Source organism: Pleurodeles waltl, chromosome 7 (genome assembly GCF_031143425.1).
Source record: "Pleurodeles waltl isolate 20211129_DDA chromosome 7, aPleWal1.hap1.20221129, whole genome shotgun sequence".
Taxonomy (NCBI): domain Eukaryota; kingdom Metazoa; phylum Chordata; class Amphibia; order Caudata; family Salamandridae; genus Pleurodeles; species Pleurodeles waltl.
The window spans coordinates 509660996-509679712 of NC_090446.1; positions in this window are offsets into that span (position 1 = coordinate 509660996).

The following is an 18717-nucleotide window of genomic DNA, read 5'->3' on the forward strand; positions in this document are numbered from 1 at the left end:
CCTGACCTGCACCTCCCCTGGGAGGTGTCCAGAGCTCCTCCAGTGTGCTCCAGACCTCTGCCATCTTGGAAACAGAGGTGCTGCTGGCACACTGGACTGCTCTGAGTGGCCAGTGCCACCAGGTGACGTCAGAGACTCCTTGTGATAGGCTCCTTCAGGTGTTAGTAGCCTTTCCTCTCTCCTAGGTAGCCAAACCCTCTTTTCTGGCTATTTAGGGTCTCTGTCTCTGGGGAAACTTCAGATAACGAATGCATGAGCTCAGCCGAGTTCCTCTGCATCTCCCTCTTCACCTTCTGATAAGGAATCGACCGCTGACCGCGCTGGAAGCCTGCAAACCTGCAACATAGTAGCAAAGACGACTACTGCAACTCTGTAACGCTGATCCTGCCGCCTTCTCGACTGTTTTCCTGCTTGTGCATGCTGTGGGGGTAGTCTGCCTCCTCTCTGCACCAGAAGCTCCGAAGAAATCTCCCGTGGGTCGACGGAATCTTCCCCCTGCAACCGCAGGCACCAAAAAGCTGCATCTCCGGTCCCTTGGGTCTCCTCTCAGCACGACGAGCGAGGTCCCTCGAATCCAGCGACACCGTCCAAGTGACCCCCACAGTCCAGTGACTCTTCAGTCCAAGTTTGGTGGAGGTAAGTCCTTGCCTCACCTCGCTGGGCTGCATTGCTGGGAACCGCGACTTTGCAAGCTTCTCCGGCCCCTGTGCACTTCCGGCGGAAATCCTGTGTGCACAGCCAAGCCTGGGTCCACGGCACTCTAACCTGCATTGCACGACTTTCTAAGTTGGTCTCCGGCGACGTGGGACTCCTTTGTGCAACTTCGGCGAGCACCGTTTCACGCATCCTCGTAGTGCCTGTTTCTGGCACTTCTCCGGGTGCTACCTGCTTCAGTGAGGGCTCTTTGTCTTGCTCGACGTCCCCTCTCTCTGCAGGTCCAATTTGCGACCTTCTGGTCCCTCCTGGGCCCCAGCAGCGTCCAAAAACGCCAAACGCACGATTTGCGTGTAGCAAGGCTTGTTGGCGTCCATCCGGCGGGAAAACACTTCTGCACGACTCTCCAAGGCGTGGGGGATCCATCCTCCAAAGGGGAAGTCTCTAGCCCTTGTCGTTCCTGCAGTATTCACAGTTCTTCAGCCTAGTAAGAGCTTCTTTGCACCAACCGCTGGCATTTCTTGGGCATCTGCCCATCTCCGAGCTGCTTGTGACTTTTGGACTTGGTCCCCTTGTTCCACAGGTACCTTCAGACAGGAATCCATCGTTGTTGCATTGCTGATTTGTGTTTTCCTTGCATTCTCCCTCTAACACGACTATTTTGTCCTTAGGGGAACTTTGGTGCACTTTGCACTCACTTTTCAGGGTCTTGGGGAGGGTTATTTTTCTAACTCTCACTATTTTCTGATAGTCCCAGCGACCCTCTACAAGGTCACATAGGTTTGGGGTCCATTCGTGGTTCACATTCCACTTTTGGAGTATATGGTTTGTGTTGCCCCTATCCCTATGTTTCCCCATTGCATCCTATTGTAACTATACATTGTTTGCACTGTTTTCTAAGACTATACTGCATATTTTTGCTATTGTGTATATATATCTTGTGTATATTTCCTATCCTCTCACGGAGGGTACACTCTAAGATACTTTGGCATATTGTCATAAAAATAAAGTACCTTTATTTTTAGTATAACTGTGTATTGTGTTTTCTTATGATATTGTGCATATGACACTAAGTGGTACTGTAGTAGCTTCACACGTCTCCTAGTTCAGCCTAAGCTGCTCTGCTAAGCTACCATTATCTATCAGCCTAAGCTGCTAGACACCCTATACACTAATAAGGGATAACTGGGCCTGGTGCAAGGTGCAAGTACCCCTTGGTACTCACTACAAGCCAGTCCAGCCTCCTACACCTGACAGTTCACTTTGCCTTTCCTTTTCACAGATCTGGGTACCACATTCTGCCTTCTGCTATGTTTACTGCTGCCCAACAACTGTCATACATTGGTATGTGCAAATAAACATTGACATTGATATTTGTCAGACGCATTGTGATAACACACTTGTGAAAGTACAAACTGACTCCAGATCGTTTTGTGATTCAAGGGTGTTTATTTAAGTGCTATTCAGTTGAGTGGGATGTGCAATGGGCTGGGGTGGTAGTGGAGGAATGTCCATGGTAGAGTCCAGTCTCTTTGTATCACAGGTGCATTGTCCAAGGGGGCATAGGAAGTGGAGTAATGGCAGTTCAAGGTGGTCAGGGTGACATAGTGGGACAGAAGGGTGACAATCAGGAGAGTCTTATTTCCTGGCGGGGGTCTTGGCAATGTTCTCTGTCTTGTCCCTGGATCACAGGGACCGTTTGCGGGGTGGTTCTCCTTCTGCAGGGGGTGGGGTGCTGGTGGCCTGTTGGTTCTGTGGCGGGACCTCCTGTCCACTATCGCTGGCAGACGTGAGGGGCTGTTCATCGTTCAGGCTAGTGTCAGGGGCCCGTTGGTGTGCCTCTGTCTCCCTCATGGTGTTGGCCATGTCTTCCAGCACCCCTGCAATGGTGACCAAGGTGGTGTTAATGGACTTCAAGTCCTCCCTGATCCCCAGGTACTGTTCCTCCTGCAGCCGCTGGGTCTCCTGAAACTTGGCCAGTATCGTGCCAATGGCCTCCTGGGAATGGTGGTATGCTCCCATGATGTTGGAGAGTACCTAGTGGAGAGTGGGTTCCCTGGGTCTGTCCTCCCCCTGTCGCACAGCAGTCCTCCCAGCTTCCCTGTTGCCCTGTGCCTCTGTCCCCTAAACCGTGTGCCCACTGGTACTAACCATAGGTCCCTGATTGTCTTAGGTTAGTGGGTTTGCCTGGGGTCCCTGTAGTGGTGGACACACTGCTAATTGACGTGTCCTGGGGACAGTAGCATGGGCCCGCTGGATGGGTGCTGTGGTGGTGCTTCCTGAGGGGAGATTCAGTGGTGGTTTGTGACTGTGGCAGGGGAACCGGCTATCCAGAAGTTCCTGATGGGCCGGGCTGGCCATCTTGATCCAGGCGTGCAGAGCAGCTGTCATCACTGTGGGCCTCTTCTGTGGTGTGACTGGATATGGCTGGTATCTTCTGTCCGGTGACATTGGGTAGGGGTCCTGTTGGGGTGTAAATGCATATTTATTGTATCTGTGTGTGACATCTTGTGCAATGGGTGAGTTTCCCTCTACTCCTGTGCTTACATTATTGCCTTGGCCCGTGTGTGATTGGTGATTTTGTGGCCTGGGTGAGTCTCTCTACTGGACATGCTTTGGTGATGGGTGTCCATGCAGGTCTGTGATGGGTGTCCATGCATTGGTGTTACATGCAGGGCTTGGTTTTGGGATGTGTGGGTAGTGATAGTGGGGTATCTGTGAGGTGTGAGGGAAGGGGTAGGAGTTTGTGATGGCATGCAGGTAGGGTGGGGGGGATATAATAGTGAATATTTGCCTTACCAGAGTCCAGTCATCCTGCTACTCCTGCTAGGCACTTAGGATGCATGATCGCAAAGACTTGCTCTTCCCATGTTGTTAGTTGTGGGGGAGGAGATGGGGGTCCACCGCCAGTCCTCTGTACGGCTACCTGGTGTCTGGATACCACGAAACGCACCTTCCCCCGTAGGTCGTTCCACCTCTTCCTGATGCCATCCCATGTTCTTGGGTGCTGTCCCACTGCGTTGACACTGTCAACAATTCTCCGCCATAGCTCCATCTTCCTTGCAATGGATGTCTGCTGTATCTGTGATCCGAAAAGCTGTGGCTCTACCCGGATCATTTCCTCCACCATGACCCTGAGCTCCTCCTCAGAAAACCTGGGGTGTCTTTGAGGTGCCATAATGCGGTGTGGGTGATGTGTGAGGTGATGTTTGTTGTGCTGTGTGAAGTATTGTGCTGGTGTGTGTTCTTTTGAGGTGCGTGGATGTTGTATGAGTGATGGTGTTGTGTGCCTGTGGATGCTGGTGTTGTGTTTGTTATTCTCTCTCTCTCTGCTTATTCCAAAAAAGTCGTTGTAAGGGGTTGTGGGTAATACGGGTGGGTGTTTTATAGTGGTGTGAGTGTGTGGGTGTGGTGTGTGTATGTGTATCAGGTGTGTGTATTTTGAATTGTCCAATGTGGTTGTGTTTTGTAAATGTGTGTGTATTTTGAGCGCAGCAGTGTGTACCGCCAATGGATTACTGCGGTTGAAAGACCGCTGCGCTGATTTGTGGGTCGTGATACTGTGGGCATATTCCTGTTGGCGTGACATTGTGGATTTTGCTATCGCCAGTTTATCACTGACCTTTGGTGTGGCAGACTTGTGTGGGTGTCTGTATTGTGGCTGATTACGAGATGTGGGTCATAATACCTGTAGCGGATTTCCGCCGTGGCCACAGTATCTTGACGGCCCTCAGCACGGCGGTAAGCAGGATTTACCTCTAGGGTTGAAATAAGGGCCTATATTTCATTTTGATATAGTAAATACAGAGCCAGCTTTCTACTCTATCTTTTGTAGGAAAGTGACCTCTTTCTAGCAAGGTCACCTCCACTTTTGGCCTGTTTGTGAGTGTGTTTGACTGTGTCTACTGGGATCCTGCTAATCAGGACCCCAGTAGTTATGCTCTCTCCCTTAAATTATGGTTATTGCATACTGGTAATCCAGTATTTCACCCACAATTGGCATACTGCTGCCCCCTTATGAATCCCTAGTCTATGGTACTTAGGTACCCAGGGCATTAGGGATTCCCATGGGCTGCAGCATTTCTTTTGCCATCCGTAGGGAGCCTAGCCAAAGGCTTCTGCAGGACTGCCATTGCAGCCTGCGTGAAAAGGTGCATGCACCCTTTCACTGCCATTTACACAGAACCAGGTCACTTATAAGTCACCCCTATAGCAAGCCCTTCAGCCCTGAGGGCAGGGTGCAGAGAACCTGTGTGTGAAGGCACCCCTGCACTAGCAGAGGTGCTCCCAGGACCTCCAGGACCATTTTTCCGGACTTCGTGAGTGCGAGGAGGCCATTTTATGCGTGTACTGGACATAGGTCACCACCTATGTCCAGCTACATAATGGTAACTCCGAACACAGGCATGTTTGGTATCAAATATGTTGGGATAATACTCAAATGCTTTGGCAAGCACTGTTGGATGATTTCATGCACTCTGAGGGCTCCTTAGAGGACCCCCTGTATTGCCATTACAGCCTTCCGAGGTTTTTCAGGCAGACCCAGAAGCTGCCACCTCTCGGACAGGTTTCTGCCCTACTGTTGCTTGAGCAGCTCAAGCCTAGGAAGGCAGAACAAAGGATTTCCTTTGGGAGAGGGATGTTACACTTCTCCCTTTGGAAATAAGTGTTACAGGCTTGGGAGGGGTAGCCTCACCAAGCCTCTGGAAATGCTTTGAAGGGCACCAATGGTGCCCTCCTTTCATAATCCAGTCTACACAGGTTCAGGGACCTCCAGTCCCTGCTCTGGCGCGAAACTGGACAAAGAAAAGGGGAGTGATCACAACCCTGTCCAACACCACCCCAGGGGCGGTGGGGTCAGAGTTCCGCCCAGGGGTGGTGCTCAGAGTTCCTCCAGAGGGGCCCTGGGTTTTGCCATCTTGGATTCCAAGTTGACAGGGCACTCTGGGATCAACTGAGTGGCCAGTGCTAGCAGGTGACGTCAGAGCCCACCCTTGATAGGTGCTTACCTGTGAAACTGACCAATCCCCCTTTCAGGGCTATTTAAGGTCTCTCTCTTGAGTGGTTCTTCAGATTCAGATTGCAAGACTTTGGCAGGAATCCTCTGCATCCTTTACTTCACCTTCTTACCCAAGAAACTGCTGCTGGACCCTCCACGAACTCTACAAACTGCAACAAAGAAGCAAAGACGACTTCTGCAACATTGTATCTTCAGCTCCTGCCAGCAACTGCAACTGTTTCCAGGTTGTGCATCCTCAGAGGACAGCCTGTCTTCAACCTGTACCAGAAGAACAAAGGAATCTCCTTTGGAGTGAAGAAGTCGCTCCCCTGCTTCAGCAGGCACCCCTCTGCAGCAACGAACAGTGGCGTGGGTCCCCTCTCCTGAAGAAGTGTGTGGATCCAGCATCACTGAAGTGGTCCTGATGTCCTACTCTCCAAATTTGCTGGAGGTAAGAGCTTTCCTCCCCTTTGCAAAACAGTACCCCCGTGCACCATGTGTTTTGCAGCTGCCAAGGCTTGTTGGCATCCTTCCACAAAGTTCTTCATGCACTGTGCAGCTCCGGCCCCCTGCACTCCTTTCTGTGATGCACAGCTTCCTGCGTGGTTCTCCGGCAGCGTGGGACCCTTTGTTGTAGTGCTGCATGGGCCTCCTTTTGCACCTGCTTTGTTCCCATGCTGTGGGACTCCTGTGCATGCTGCCTGGTCTTCTGAGGGCTCTCTGAGTTGCTGAGAGCCTCCTCTGACTCCCCCTCCTGGGTAGAGTCCACCAGGTCTGGGGCAGCACCATTTTCTGCTAACCGCAAGCTTTGCATGTGCCAAACCTTGTTGACGGAATCCAGTGACACAGACCAGACTGCAATCATCCATCCAGCGTGGGACATCATCTGCACCAACCAGGAACCAGCATTCGTCTTCTTGGGTGCAGTACTGACTGTTGTTCTTCACCGGTGGTTCTTCTTTTGAAACTTCATCTGGGTTAGCTGGGGCTCCTGTTCTCCTTGGACTATTTAGTGCTTCTAGGACTTAGTCCCCTTCTTCCACAGGTCTTCAGGTCCAGAAATCCATCACTGGTGTCTTGCAGTCTCTTCTGGTTCTTGCAATATCTTCTTTCTTGTGTTCTTGTGTGTTCTAGGAAAGTTACTATGATTCACACCTGCTTTCCTGGGCTCTGGGGTGGGTTCTATTACCTACCTTTGGTGTTTTCTAATACTACCTGCACCCCTCTACACACTACACTTGCCTATGTGGGGAACCAAATTTTGCGTTCCACTTTCTTAGTATATGGTTTGTTTTCCCACAGGCCCAATTCTAACTATTGTGATTTTCACTATTTCCACTGTTTTCTAACTGTTTTACAGCTACTTCTGCATACTAGTGTATATCATTTGTGTATTACGTACCTCCTAAGGGAGTATAATCTCTATGGTATTTTTGGCATTTGTGTCATCAATATAAAGTACCTTTATTTTTGTAACACTGAGTATTTTCTTTCATGTGTGTGAGTACTGTGTGCCTATAGTGGTATTGCATGAGCTTTGCATGTCTCCTAGTTAGGCCTTGGCTGCTCATCCACACCTGGCTTCTAGACACTGTCTACATTTCACTAATAAGGGATAACTGGACCTGGTGTAAGTACCTTAGGTACCCACTACAAAACCAGGCCAGCCTCCTACATTGTTGATGCAGCGGTGGGATAAGTACTTCTATCTATCCATCTATCTATCTATCTATCTATCTATCTATCTATCTATCTATCTATCTATCTATCTATCTATCTATCTATCTATCTATCTATCTATCTATCTATCTATCTATCTATCTATCTATCTATCTATCTATCTATCTATCTATCTATCTAGCTATCATTACAACTCTTTAGTTACAACTCTGTCTATCTATTTATCTATCAATCTATCTAGGCAACCCTTGCTATGTAGCTATCTATGCCACAAGCTATATTGATGTACCTATATATCAAACAACTATCTATCTAAGCAACCTTCTCTTTGCAACTTTATCTAGGTATGTAACTAGCTCTGTTTAGCTATTTATTGAACTCGATGTATGCAATCATACATCTTTCTATGCATCTCTATTTATCCATTCATTTTTCTTGTAATTTTAGGTCTAGATTCACACAAGATCTTTTGATTGTAATTAAATTATACGTACAACATAATTAATTATAGGGGTTTTCAGCCAGATGTCATCCATTAGTCTGCAGGTGTGTCATTCACATTTTTCTTCCAAGCATGCCAGCATACATCATGGGGAAATTGGTCAGCCCACTGCAGTCAATGGCTGACTTCACTGAGTTTTTACAAGCTTCCCTTTCACAAGAAGCGCATCCATACTCTAAGCAGTTTGGGGAACACCCATCTGCCAAACTCCCGACAGGGCGGCTGCCACTGTAGTGGCGACCTCTAAGCCAGCCCCATTATTACTTTCCAGCTGGGCTGAATGGCTGAAAACCAAAGTTTCTGACGGTCAGCCCAGCAGAAAAGTGGCAGCACCTTTGTCGCCAGTTCGTAATCGAGCCGGCTGCAATGCTGCCACCCACAGGGAGCACCAGCACTCTCACAATGGGCATGGGAAGTGCGCATTACAAGGGTGCTGGGCAGGGGGACCCCTGCACTGCCCATTGGCATGGGAAGTGCAGGGCCCTCTCTGTAGCCCCCTGGACCCGTTATGCACCAGCCCACCGCCATGAAAAGGCTGGAGGAGCACTGGATTGTAATCAACAGGGTGGGGCTGAGGTCAAGGCCACCCTGGCTGATTGCAACCTGCACAGCCGTCAGCCTGTCAGGATCCGAAGATCAAGTAGGGGACGTGGGTAGGTTGGCTGGGCTCCCCATCAACCTCGTAATGTGTTGGTCGGACTGCCACAACCACAGCGGTCCGACAGCCACCCCGAGTGTGGTGATCTGAGTACCGCTACACTCGTAATCAGGCTCTAAGTCTTGCCCAGATATTGGATACTGTTGAAAAGACCTTCCTTTAATGGTAGTTCCTCAAAAGAGGGGCCAGTAGCAGGACTGACATCTTACAGGAATCATTTGAGGGACGCTTGGACCACCATCACTGTTACTAACTGAGGAGAGGAGAAAATATGGATAAGTAAAGCGTTGCAGGTGAGTAACAATCTCTGCTGATGTTGGTAAGCACCACGTTCAGATTAGGAAGAATTTCCCATTCAGTCTTCATAATATATATGGTAGACATGCCCTTTAGTACTGTTTTACTTCATGATTTTTGGTGTCATGGAAGCATAGGTGTGTGAAGGTGGCATGCAAATAGTGTGCACCATGTCTAAGCAGCAAGGACTCGAAATTTAAAACTAGTTCTAAGATATTTTATTTAACAATATATATCTTTTATAAAGGAGTGTTACAGAGGTAGGAATGTTGCTTTTGTTAAATTGTATCTTTGGCTGAAGGCAAAGACTATATTAGAAAGACAGTTGTTAATGTGCAATAGAAAATGTGCAGCAAAATATAACATCGCAGAACAAGGAAATGTGCAGTTCTACTGCCTCCCATAAAGGTCCCATTAAAATGTGCATTACACTGGTGTAATCATGCGTCATTTTGTTAATTTCACTTTTCTCTTATGTAAAATATTCAAAGTTACATTTTGTGCCGTAGCACAATTACCTGCTGCTTACTGTAAAATTTACCATGCGCCATGGAAAGAACATGAACGACAGAACATGAGTGGATGTTGTTCAATGTGCTTGTGTTCTTCACACTAGTTTTTTAAGAGGGAAATGCATCCTCAGAACCAAAAACGGACAGGAGTACTCATTTCATGCCAAAATATATAATCAAATACTAGTTTTGCATTTTGAATAATTATGTGAAATTTCACTGAAATTTGACTTTAATATACAAATGTAAGTTACACAGATTATACACACACCCTCCTCCTTTACTCCATTTCCAGTCCCCGATACACACAAGAGCACAGAGTTTTAGCTCCCTAACATATCACATCCTGGACCATGAAACATTCTGTGATTTGCTGAGGTTGAATGTTGGGCATGTGTAGTGCAGGTTATAAAGTGAGAACAAACGTCATCAGTTGAAACTGTTTCTTTTTTACAGTGGATCTTCACAGTTAACTACAGGTTTCCTAGCACATGTTGTGTGTTTGAACCCTTGCAGGAGCAGCCAGGTAACAAAATAATGAAACCTGTGTAAACAGTCTCATACAGCAGCATCCCCAGAAGAGAACACATGCACAGTATTGTATGCAGCATGCATGTGGAGCCGCTCAATATCGAGACACTAAGGCCCATATTTATACTTTTTGACCCAAACCTGCACTGAGTGCCGGCTTGCGCCATTCCAGGACACCAGCCGGTTGCCATATTTATGGAATGGTGCAATCCAGCTCAAAGGGTGGCCTAGCGTCAAAAAAGTTGATGTTAGCCGGGTGGGGGTGGCGGTATGGGAGATGGGTGCTTAGCACCAAAAAATGATGATAGGCTGGGTAGAGTAAAAAAAAGATGACTCTAACCAGATTGGTGTCATTTTATCGCTCTAAACCTACCACTCTACATGACTCCTGCCTTAGAAAAAGTAGGAGTCATGCCCACCACCCCAATGGCCAGCACACGGGACAAGGCTCCGCTGGCATGGCCATTGCACCCTGTGCCATGGAGGGGGGCCCATTTCAGGGCCCCCATGGCACTTTAAAAAATGTAACAAAAAATGTCCCTGTACTTACCTACACTTACCTGGGATGGGGTCCCAAATCTTCAGCTGTCCCACTGGTGGGGGTTGGGGTGTCCCTGGGACCTGGGGAGGGCACGTGTGGGCTCTTTCCATGGTGTCCCACCATGAAAATTGACCCTTAGGTCACCCTAACGCCTGCCCTGACCCAGGCGTTAAATAATGGTGTTAAGCATTCTTAGCACCATTATTTAGGCCCGCCCACCTCCTGTGTACCATTTTTGCACGGGAGGATAAATAAGGCGCTATAGCCTTTGAGTAATGTTTTTGCCAGGGAACGCCAACCTTGCACCTCATTGACGCAAGGTGGTTTTCCGCAGGCAAAAAATGACTTTAACTCCAATATTTTGGCGCTAGACATGTCTAGCACCAGCATATAAATATGGAGTTAAGTTTGCGCCGGATTTGCGTAAAACAAAATGACGCAAATCTGGCGCAAACAGAGTATAAATATGCCCTTAAATAACGTGCGTTTGAGGATGTGTTTTGAACTGTCCCTGAAACAGACTGTATTGAATGACTAGCGTGAGGTTTTTTCCCACGGATCCTCCTGAGCCCTGAGGTGGTCAGAGTTCAACAGTCCACCCTGTACAATCAACGCTTTCAATGGGTTCTGCCATTCACTACTGACATCACAGGGCTCCTGTTCCTAGTGCAGTCAAATTGTATAACCGGAAGGAACAGATAAGGCTTTAACTTAGATGGTGGTGGGACTTAAAAACTTGCAGACACTATTACACATAATAATCTCATCATGGTCCAATGCGAGCTACTACTTAAAAAGAAAAGGATCTTTCTAGGTATGTATTAAGGGTACCTATAATTAGAAAATGTAGACAACTAGAGGTTATTTTCACCTTCTGGGCCCAGGTGTACACTGAAACATGTTTCTTGAATGTATGCTCTAAGACAAATGTTTTAATATGGACAATGTACATCGATTGAAGGAGAGATTCATAATGGTCTTCTTTCACCCTGTAGGACTCGCTGCTCTATGCTGTGTACTGTTGCAAAACAATGAATGGCCCTTACCCTGATTACACCTATAGTTAGCCCTAAGTCGTGCTTTGCATCCGTATCTCCAACAACCCTTCTTGATGCCCCACACCACCTCCACCTGTCTCCAGAAGCACCTTCCATCTGTGCCCCAGATGCTCCATGTCACTAATTGCCTGCTTTGTATGACCTACACCTCTTTCCCAGTACCACTGTTCAGTCCTTCCAAGTTACCCCAGCTCCTGTCTGTGACCTCCCAAAGCACTACTCCCTTAGTATACGGGCTCCAACTGGTACCTCTGAGTGTCCCCCCGAGCTGTGGTCATATAGCACCCTCTAAGTACCCTAACATGCAGTGCCACCCCTGCTTCAATGGCCTAATAGATGATGGAGTTGCACAGTGCCCAAAGGCATTCCATTCCTTTGACCCACAAATACCCCAAATACACCTACCTTTTATGTTTGCATTTTTATTGACGCCAGTGCATCAAACACGGCAAAAGAATCATCCTAAATCAAGTGAAATGCAAAAGGAAATTACTTTCAAGCAGCCAACATCTGTACACATGCACAATGCAAGCAGTCTACCAGCCACAATGGCTTTAAATTGACCCCAGCCACTGCAACTCTCTGTAAATAACCCAGCTCCAACTGCTTCTTCTAAACGCCCGCCAGTGTGTAGCTATATTTATGAGCGCAAACACTATTTGCCACTTAAAGCATCCAATGGGACTGGACTATTGAGTACAAAAACACTGTAGCATACCACTTTAGTAGACAAAATATCAAGTGACAAAATATCAAAAGTAGGAGTGCACAGAGGAGGAAAGAATAAATGTATATGGCTTGCGTTGGTGTATAGGGAAAAAGTTGTCCTAATTATAACTAAGCTTTAACTTTTGGTTTTATGCATGTGTGTATATATATATATATATATTTATATATATATATATATATATATATATGTTCCACACAACATCCAGTGGTGACAAGTAACTGGACACCAACACTTACTAGTAAACTGAGCAGTGGAACGATGCTGAAAATTACGCATTTTGGCCCCACGAGGCAGGCCTTCAAATTACCTTAAGTAGCGGACCTCATTACACACTCTTTTCAACTCACTTATACACTCTTTTCAGCTTACTAACCAGAATACATTAAATAGAGTAAAGTTTGTAGGGTATTGTACCATGCAGAAAAGTGCAGTATAGTATAGTGGCATGGTGTCTCACATAGTGGAGTCAAATATTGTAGACTACAGCAGCGAACTGTACAGTGGAATGGCATGTTTAACAGTAGAGAAGGGTGTCATGAAGAGTCATAGAGTGAAGTAGAGTGTTTTAGAGTGGAGTAGGGTGAAGTGTCAGAGTGGAGTATCGTCAAGTGGAATGTCAAAGTGTAAAGAGGAGGAGAGTTATGAGTGGAGCGTTGTCTCATATAGTGGAGTGGCCTATCGTAAGAGAGCAGTTGAGAGGCATGTCATCAAGTGTCATTCAGTGTAGTACAGTACAGTGGTGTAGAGTGGATGGGTACAGAGTAGAACAAAGTAGCATAGAGTGTAGTACAGTGTTGTAGTGTGGAGTTGCACAAAGTGGAGTAGAGGGTTGGACACTGGAACAGCATGGAGTGGAACATAAAACAGTTTCAATGAGTGGGTTAAAGTGTTATAGAGGGATGTATAGTGGAGTGGAGTACACTGGAGTTGGGTAGTACAGAGTGGAATAAATTGTCGTAGAGTGGAGTGGCATGTTGTAGACTATGGTGGCATGGAATGCAGTTGAGTGGAGTTGTGTAGCATACAGTTGAGTAAAGTTTCAGAGCTGGAGTACCATGTTGTACAGTAGAGTGTAGTGGGGTTTCGTACCGTATTAGAAAGTGATGTAGACTACAGTAGAGTAGAGAGGTATACTTTACAGTTGATTTTTGTAGAGTGGAGTGATGTACAGTACAGGTTTGCAGAGTGTGGTACAGAGGAATAGCATACAGTGCTATGAAGAACAGTGACTTTGAGTGGCACAGGGTGGAGTAGAGGACATTGCAGGGGTGGAGTAGAGTGGAGTACTGTGTTTGTGTAGATTGTACTTAAGTGGGGCGTAGTGGCATACAAGAGTTGGGTACAGCATCTTACAGTGGAGTAAACTATTGTAACGTTGTGTGGAGTAGAGTGTTGTACTGTGGCATATAGTATAGTAGCATAGAGTGAAGTGAAGTCTTGTACAGTGGAGTAGAGTCAAGTGGAGTGGAGTAATGTAGTGTGGGATAAACTACAATAGAGTGTGTTGGTGTGTTGTAGAGTTAGAGTGGTGTAGAGTGTACTGGCGTAGCATAGATAGTAAACTGCTATAAACTGGAGTGGTGTCTCGCACAGTAGAGTGGAGTGCTTGTCATATAGAAAAGTGTTGTATAGTGGCACAGAGTGTTGTACATTGAAGTGTAGGGGCATTGATTGGAGTTTAGCGTTGGACAGTGGAGTGAACAGGGATAGAGTGGAAAAGAATGTTGGAGAATGCCATGAAGTGTGGTAGACTTTTATAGAGTGGTGGTACAGAGAGTGGAGGAGAGTGGCAAATAATGGAGCAGCATAGAGTGGAGTGGCATATACTGTAGTGGCGTAGAATGTATTACTGTAAAGTGGAGTAACGTAGCGTGGAATACTGTACATTGGAGGGTAGAAGAATGGAGTGGCATAGAGTGGAACAGCATAGAGTGGAGTGGTGTACAGTGGATTGGCGTAGAGTGGGGTGGCACACACTGAAGTGGCATAGTGTAGATTCGAGTTAAATTTATAAACTGGAGTGGTGTCTTATACTGTAAAGTGCTGTGTCATAGAGTTTTGGAAACTGTTTTAGGGTGGAGTAGAGTGTTGTATAATAGAGTGTACAAGCATGTTGAGTGCAAATTTGGACAGTGTAGTGTATGGGTAAAGAGTGGAGTAGAGTCTAGTAGAGTGGTATAGGGTGTAGTAGGGTTTTGTAGAATGGAGTTATATAGAGTGCAGGAGAGTACATTGGAGTGGTGTAGTTTGGAGTTGCGTAGATTGGCGTGGCCTTAAGTGGAATAGCATACAGTGGAGTAGTGAAGAGTGGAGTGGCAAGGAGTAATAGCGTATAGTGTAGTAGCGTACTACAATGGCATGGTGTAAATTATAATGGCACACAATGTAGTAGAGTACAGTGTAGTGGAATACTGTGAAGTGACGAACAGTGGAGTGGCATACAGTCGGGTGGTTTAGGCTGGAGTGGTGTATTGTAGGGTGGGGTAGATTGTAATTACATACAGTGGAGTGGTGTACAGTCTTGTTCATTTCCTGGGCTTCCCTGCTACTTTAATAGTATTGTGTTACAGGAAATCACTAAGTTGTAAAACCTTATAACTTAACATTTACTTACCCAACTTACCTGCAGTGCTCCACAGAATAACCTGCCCACTTATAGGTAATACTGACAAAGGTCATAAAAATCAAGCTGACTTTTTGCACTACACCAAATACAAAAGTCTATGGAAAATGCATTGCATTTGAGGCCCGTTTTGGGGCCCCTACTTTTTTCTTTTCACTCAAATGCCACATACTTTCAGCACCCTTCTCCACTCCCCAACCCCCTGCAAATGAAACAGGGGCAGCAGGTCTGCAGAGTTTCAGGCATATTCGTCAAATAGGTGCAAAGTTATAAAGGGCTAAAAATAAAAAAATAAACCTATCTCTGATCATCCTATATTCCCCACGTACACACTTTTTGCAGAAAAAAATGAAATGCAAACCATAGCCAACATTTTTAATTTATTCCAATGCCCTCCTTGCCCTAAATGAAGTTTTAAACACATATATCACAGAAACATTTCTTTCACGCACTGATGACTATTACTAGTATTAGGCCTAATGGCTAGATGGCCTGTAGGAAAGTACCATCTTGCCTGGCATGTTACCCCCATTTTTCACTGTATATATGTTGTTTTAGTTGTATGTGTCACTGGGACCCTGTTCTCCAGGGCCCCAGTGCTCATAAGTGTGCCTGAATGTGTTACCTGTGTAGTGACTAACTGTCTCACTGAGGCTCTGCTAATCAGAACCTCAGTGGTTATGCTCTCTCATTTCTTTCTAAATTGTCACTAACAGGCTAGTGACCAATTTTACCAATTTACATTGGCTTACTGGAACACCCTTATAATTCCCTAGTATATGGTACTGAGGTACCCAGGGTATTGGGATTCCAGGAGATCCCTATGGGCTGCAGCATTTCTTTTGCCACCCATAGGGAGCTCTGACAATTCTTACACAGGCCTGCCACTGCAGCCTGAGTGAAATAACGTCCACGTTATTTCACAGCCATTTTACACTGCACTTAAGTAACTTATAAGTCACCTATACTGTATGTCTAACCTTTACCTGGTAAAGGTTAGGTGCAAAGTTACTTAGTGTGAGGGCACCCTGGCACTAGCCAAGATGCCCCCACATTGTTCAGGGCCAATTCCCTGAACTTTGTGAGTGCGGGGACACCATTACACACGTGCACTACATATAGGTCAATACCTATATGTAGCTTCACAATGGTAACTCCGAATATGGCCATGTAACATGTCTAAGATCATGTAATTGCCCCCTCTATGCCATCCTGGCATTGTTGGCACAATTCGATGATCCCAGTGGTCTGTAGCACAGACCCTGGTACTGCCAAACTGCCTTTCCTGGGGTTTCACTGCAGCTGCTGCTGCTGCCAACCCCTCAGACAGGTTTCTGCCCCCCTGGGATCAAGCCAGGCTTGTCCCAGGATGGCAGAACAAAGGACTTCCTATGAGAGAGGGTGTTACACTCTCTCCCTTTGGAAAATGGTGTGAAGGCAGGGGAGGAGTAGCCTCCCCCAGCCTCTGGAAATGCTTTCTTGGGCACAGATGTGCCCAATTCTGCATAAGCCAGTCTACACCGGTTCAGGGACCCCTTAGCCCTGCTCTGGCGCAAAACTGGACAAAGGAAAGGGGAGTGACCACTCCCCTGACCTGCGCCTCCCCTGGGAGGTGTCCAGAGCTCCTCCAGTGTGCTCCAGACCTCTGCCATCTTGGAAACAGAGGTGCTGCTGGCACACTGGACTGCTCTGAGTGGCCAGTGCCACCAGGTGACGTCAGAGACTCCTTCTGATAGGCTCCTTCAGGTGTTAGTAGCCTATCCTCTCTCCTAAGTAGCCAAACCCTCTTTTCTGGCTATTTAGGGTCTCTGTCTCTGGGGAAACTTTAGATAACGAATGCAAGAGCTCATCAGAGTTCCTCTGCATCTCTCTCTTCACCTTCTGCCAAGGAATCGACTGCTGACCGCGCTGGAAGCCTGCAACACTGCAACAAAGTAGCAAAGATGACTACTGCAACTCTGTAACGCTGATCCTGCCGCCTTCTCGACTGTTTTCCTGGTGGTGCATGCTGGGGGGGTAGTCTGCCTCCTCTCTGCACTAGAAGCTCCGAAGAAATCTCCCGTGGGTCGACGGAATCTTCCCCCTGCAACCGCAGGCACCAAAAAGCTGCATTACCGGTCCCTTGGGTCTCCTCTCAGCACGACGAGCGAGGTCCCTCGAATCCAGCAACTGTGTCCAAGTGGCCCCCACAGTCCAGTGACTCTTCAGTCCAAGTTTGGTGGAGGTAAGTCCTTGCCTCACCTCGCTAGACTGCATTGCTGGGAACCGCGACTTTTGCAGCTACTCCGGCCCCTGTGCACTTCCGGCGGAAATCCTTTGTGCACAGCCAAGCCTGGGTCCACGGCACTCTAACCTGCATTGCACGACTTTCTAAGTTGGTCTCCGGCGACGTGGGACTCCTTTGTGTAACTTCAGGTGAGCACCGTTTCACGCATCCTCGTAGTGCCTGTTTCTGGCACTTCTCTGGGAGCTACCTGCTGTTGAGAGGACTCATTGTCTTGCTCGACGTCCCCTCTCTCTCCTGGTCCAATTTGTGACCTCCTGGTCCCTCCTGGCCCACAGCAGCGTCCAAAAACGCTAACCGCACGATTTGCAGCTAGCAAGGCTTGTTGGCATTCTTTCGGCGGGAAAACACTTCTGCACGACTCTCCACGGCGAGAGGGATCGGTCCGCCAAAGGGGAAGTCTCTAGCCCTTTTTGTTCCTGCAGAAACCTCAGCTTCTTCTGTCCAGTAGAAGCTTCTTTGCATCCACAGCTGGCATTTCCTGGGCATATGCCCTTCTCCAACTTGCTTTTGACTTTTGGACTTGGTCCCCTTGTTCCACAGGTACCCTAGATTGGAAATCCACAGTTGTTGCATTGTTGGTTTGTGTCTTTCCTGCATTATTCCTCTATCACGACTTCTTTGTCTTTGGGGGAACTTCAGTTCACTTTGCACTCACTTTTCAGGGTCTTGGGGAGGGCTATTTTTCTAACTCTCACTATTTTCTAATAGTCCCAGCGACCCTCTACAAGATCACATAGGTTTGGGGTCCATTCGTGGTTCGCATTCCACTTTTGGAGTATATGGTTTGTGTTGCCCCTATCCCTATGTGCCCCCATTGCATCCATACATTGTTTGCACTGTTTTCTAAGACTATACTGCATATTTTTGGTATTGTGTACATATATCTTGTGTATATTTCCTATCCTCTCACTGAGGGTACACTCTAAGATACTTTGGCATATTGTCATAAAAATAAAGTACCTTTATTTTTAGTATAACTGTGTATTGTGTTTTCTTATGATATTGTGCAAGTGACACTTGTGGTACTGTAGTAGCTTCACACGTCTCCTAGTTCAGCCTAAGCTGCTCTGCTAAGCTACCATTATCTATCAGCCTATGCTGCTAGACACCCTATACACTAATAAGGGATAACTGGGCCTGGTGCAAGGTGCAAGTACCCCTTGGTACTCACTACAAGCCAGTCCAGCCTCCTACATTGGTTGTGCAGTGGTGGGATAAGTGCTTTGAGACTGCTTACCACTCTTGTCATTGTACTTTTCATAAGAGAAAAATATACAAAACAAGTTCAGTGTGTGTACACATAGCTAAAAAGTTTTGCATTTCCTCTTTTCACTGTTTTCAAAGTGCTGAAAAGTACTTCTAAACTTTCAAAAAGTTCTTAAAAGTTTAAAAAGTTTTTTTCTGTCTTTCTAAAAAGTTCTGAAAACTTTTTTCTCTTTTTCTATCACTTTAACTCTCTCTAAAAATGTCTGGCACAGGCCAAAATGCTGATCTGTCCAAACTTGCATATGATCACCTTAGCTGGAAAGGAGCAAGGAGTCTATGCATAGAGAGAGGTTTGAGTGTAGGGAAGAATCCTTCCTTGGAACTGTTAATTAACATGCTTAGAGAACAAGATAAGGCTATAAGTGCCCCATCTGTTGAA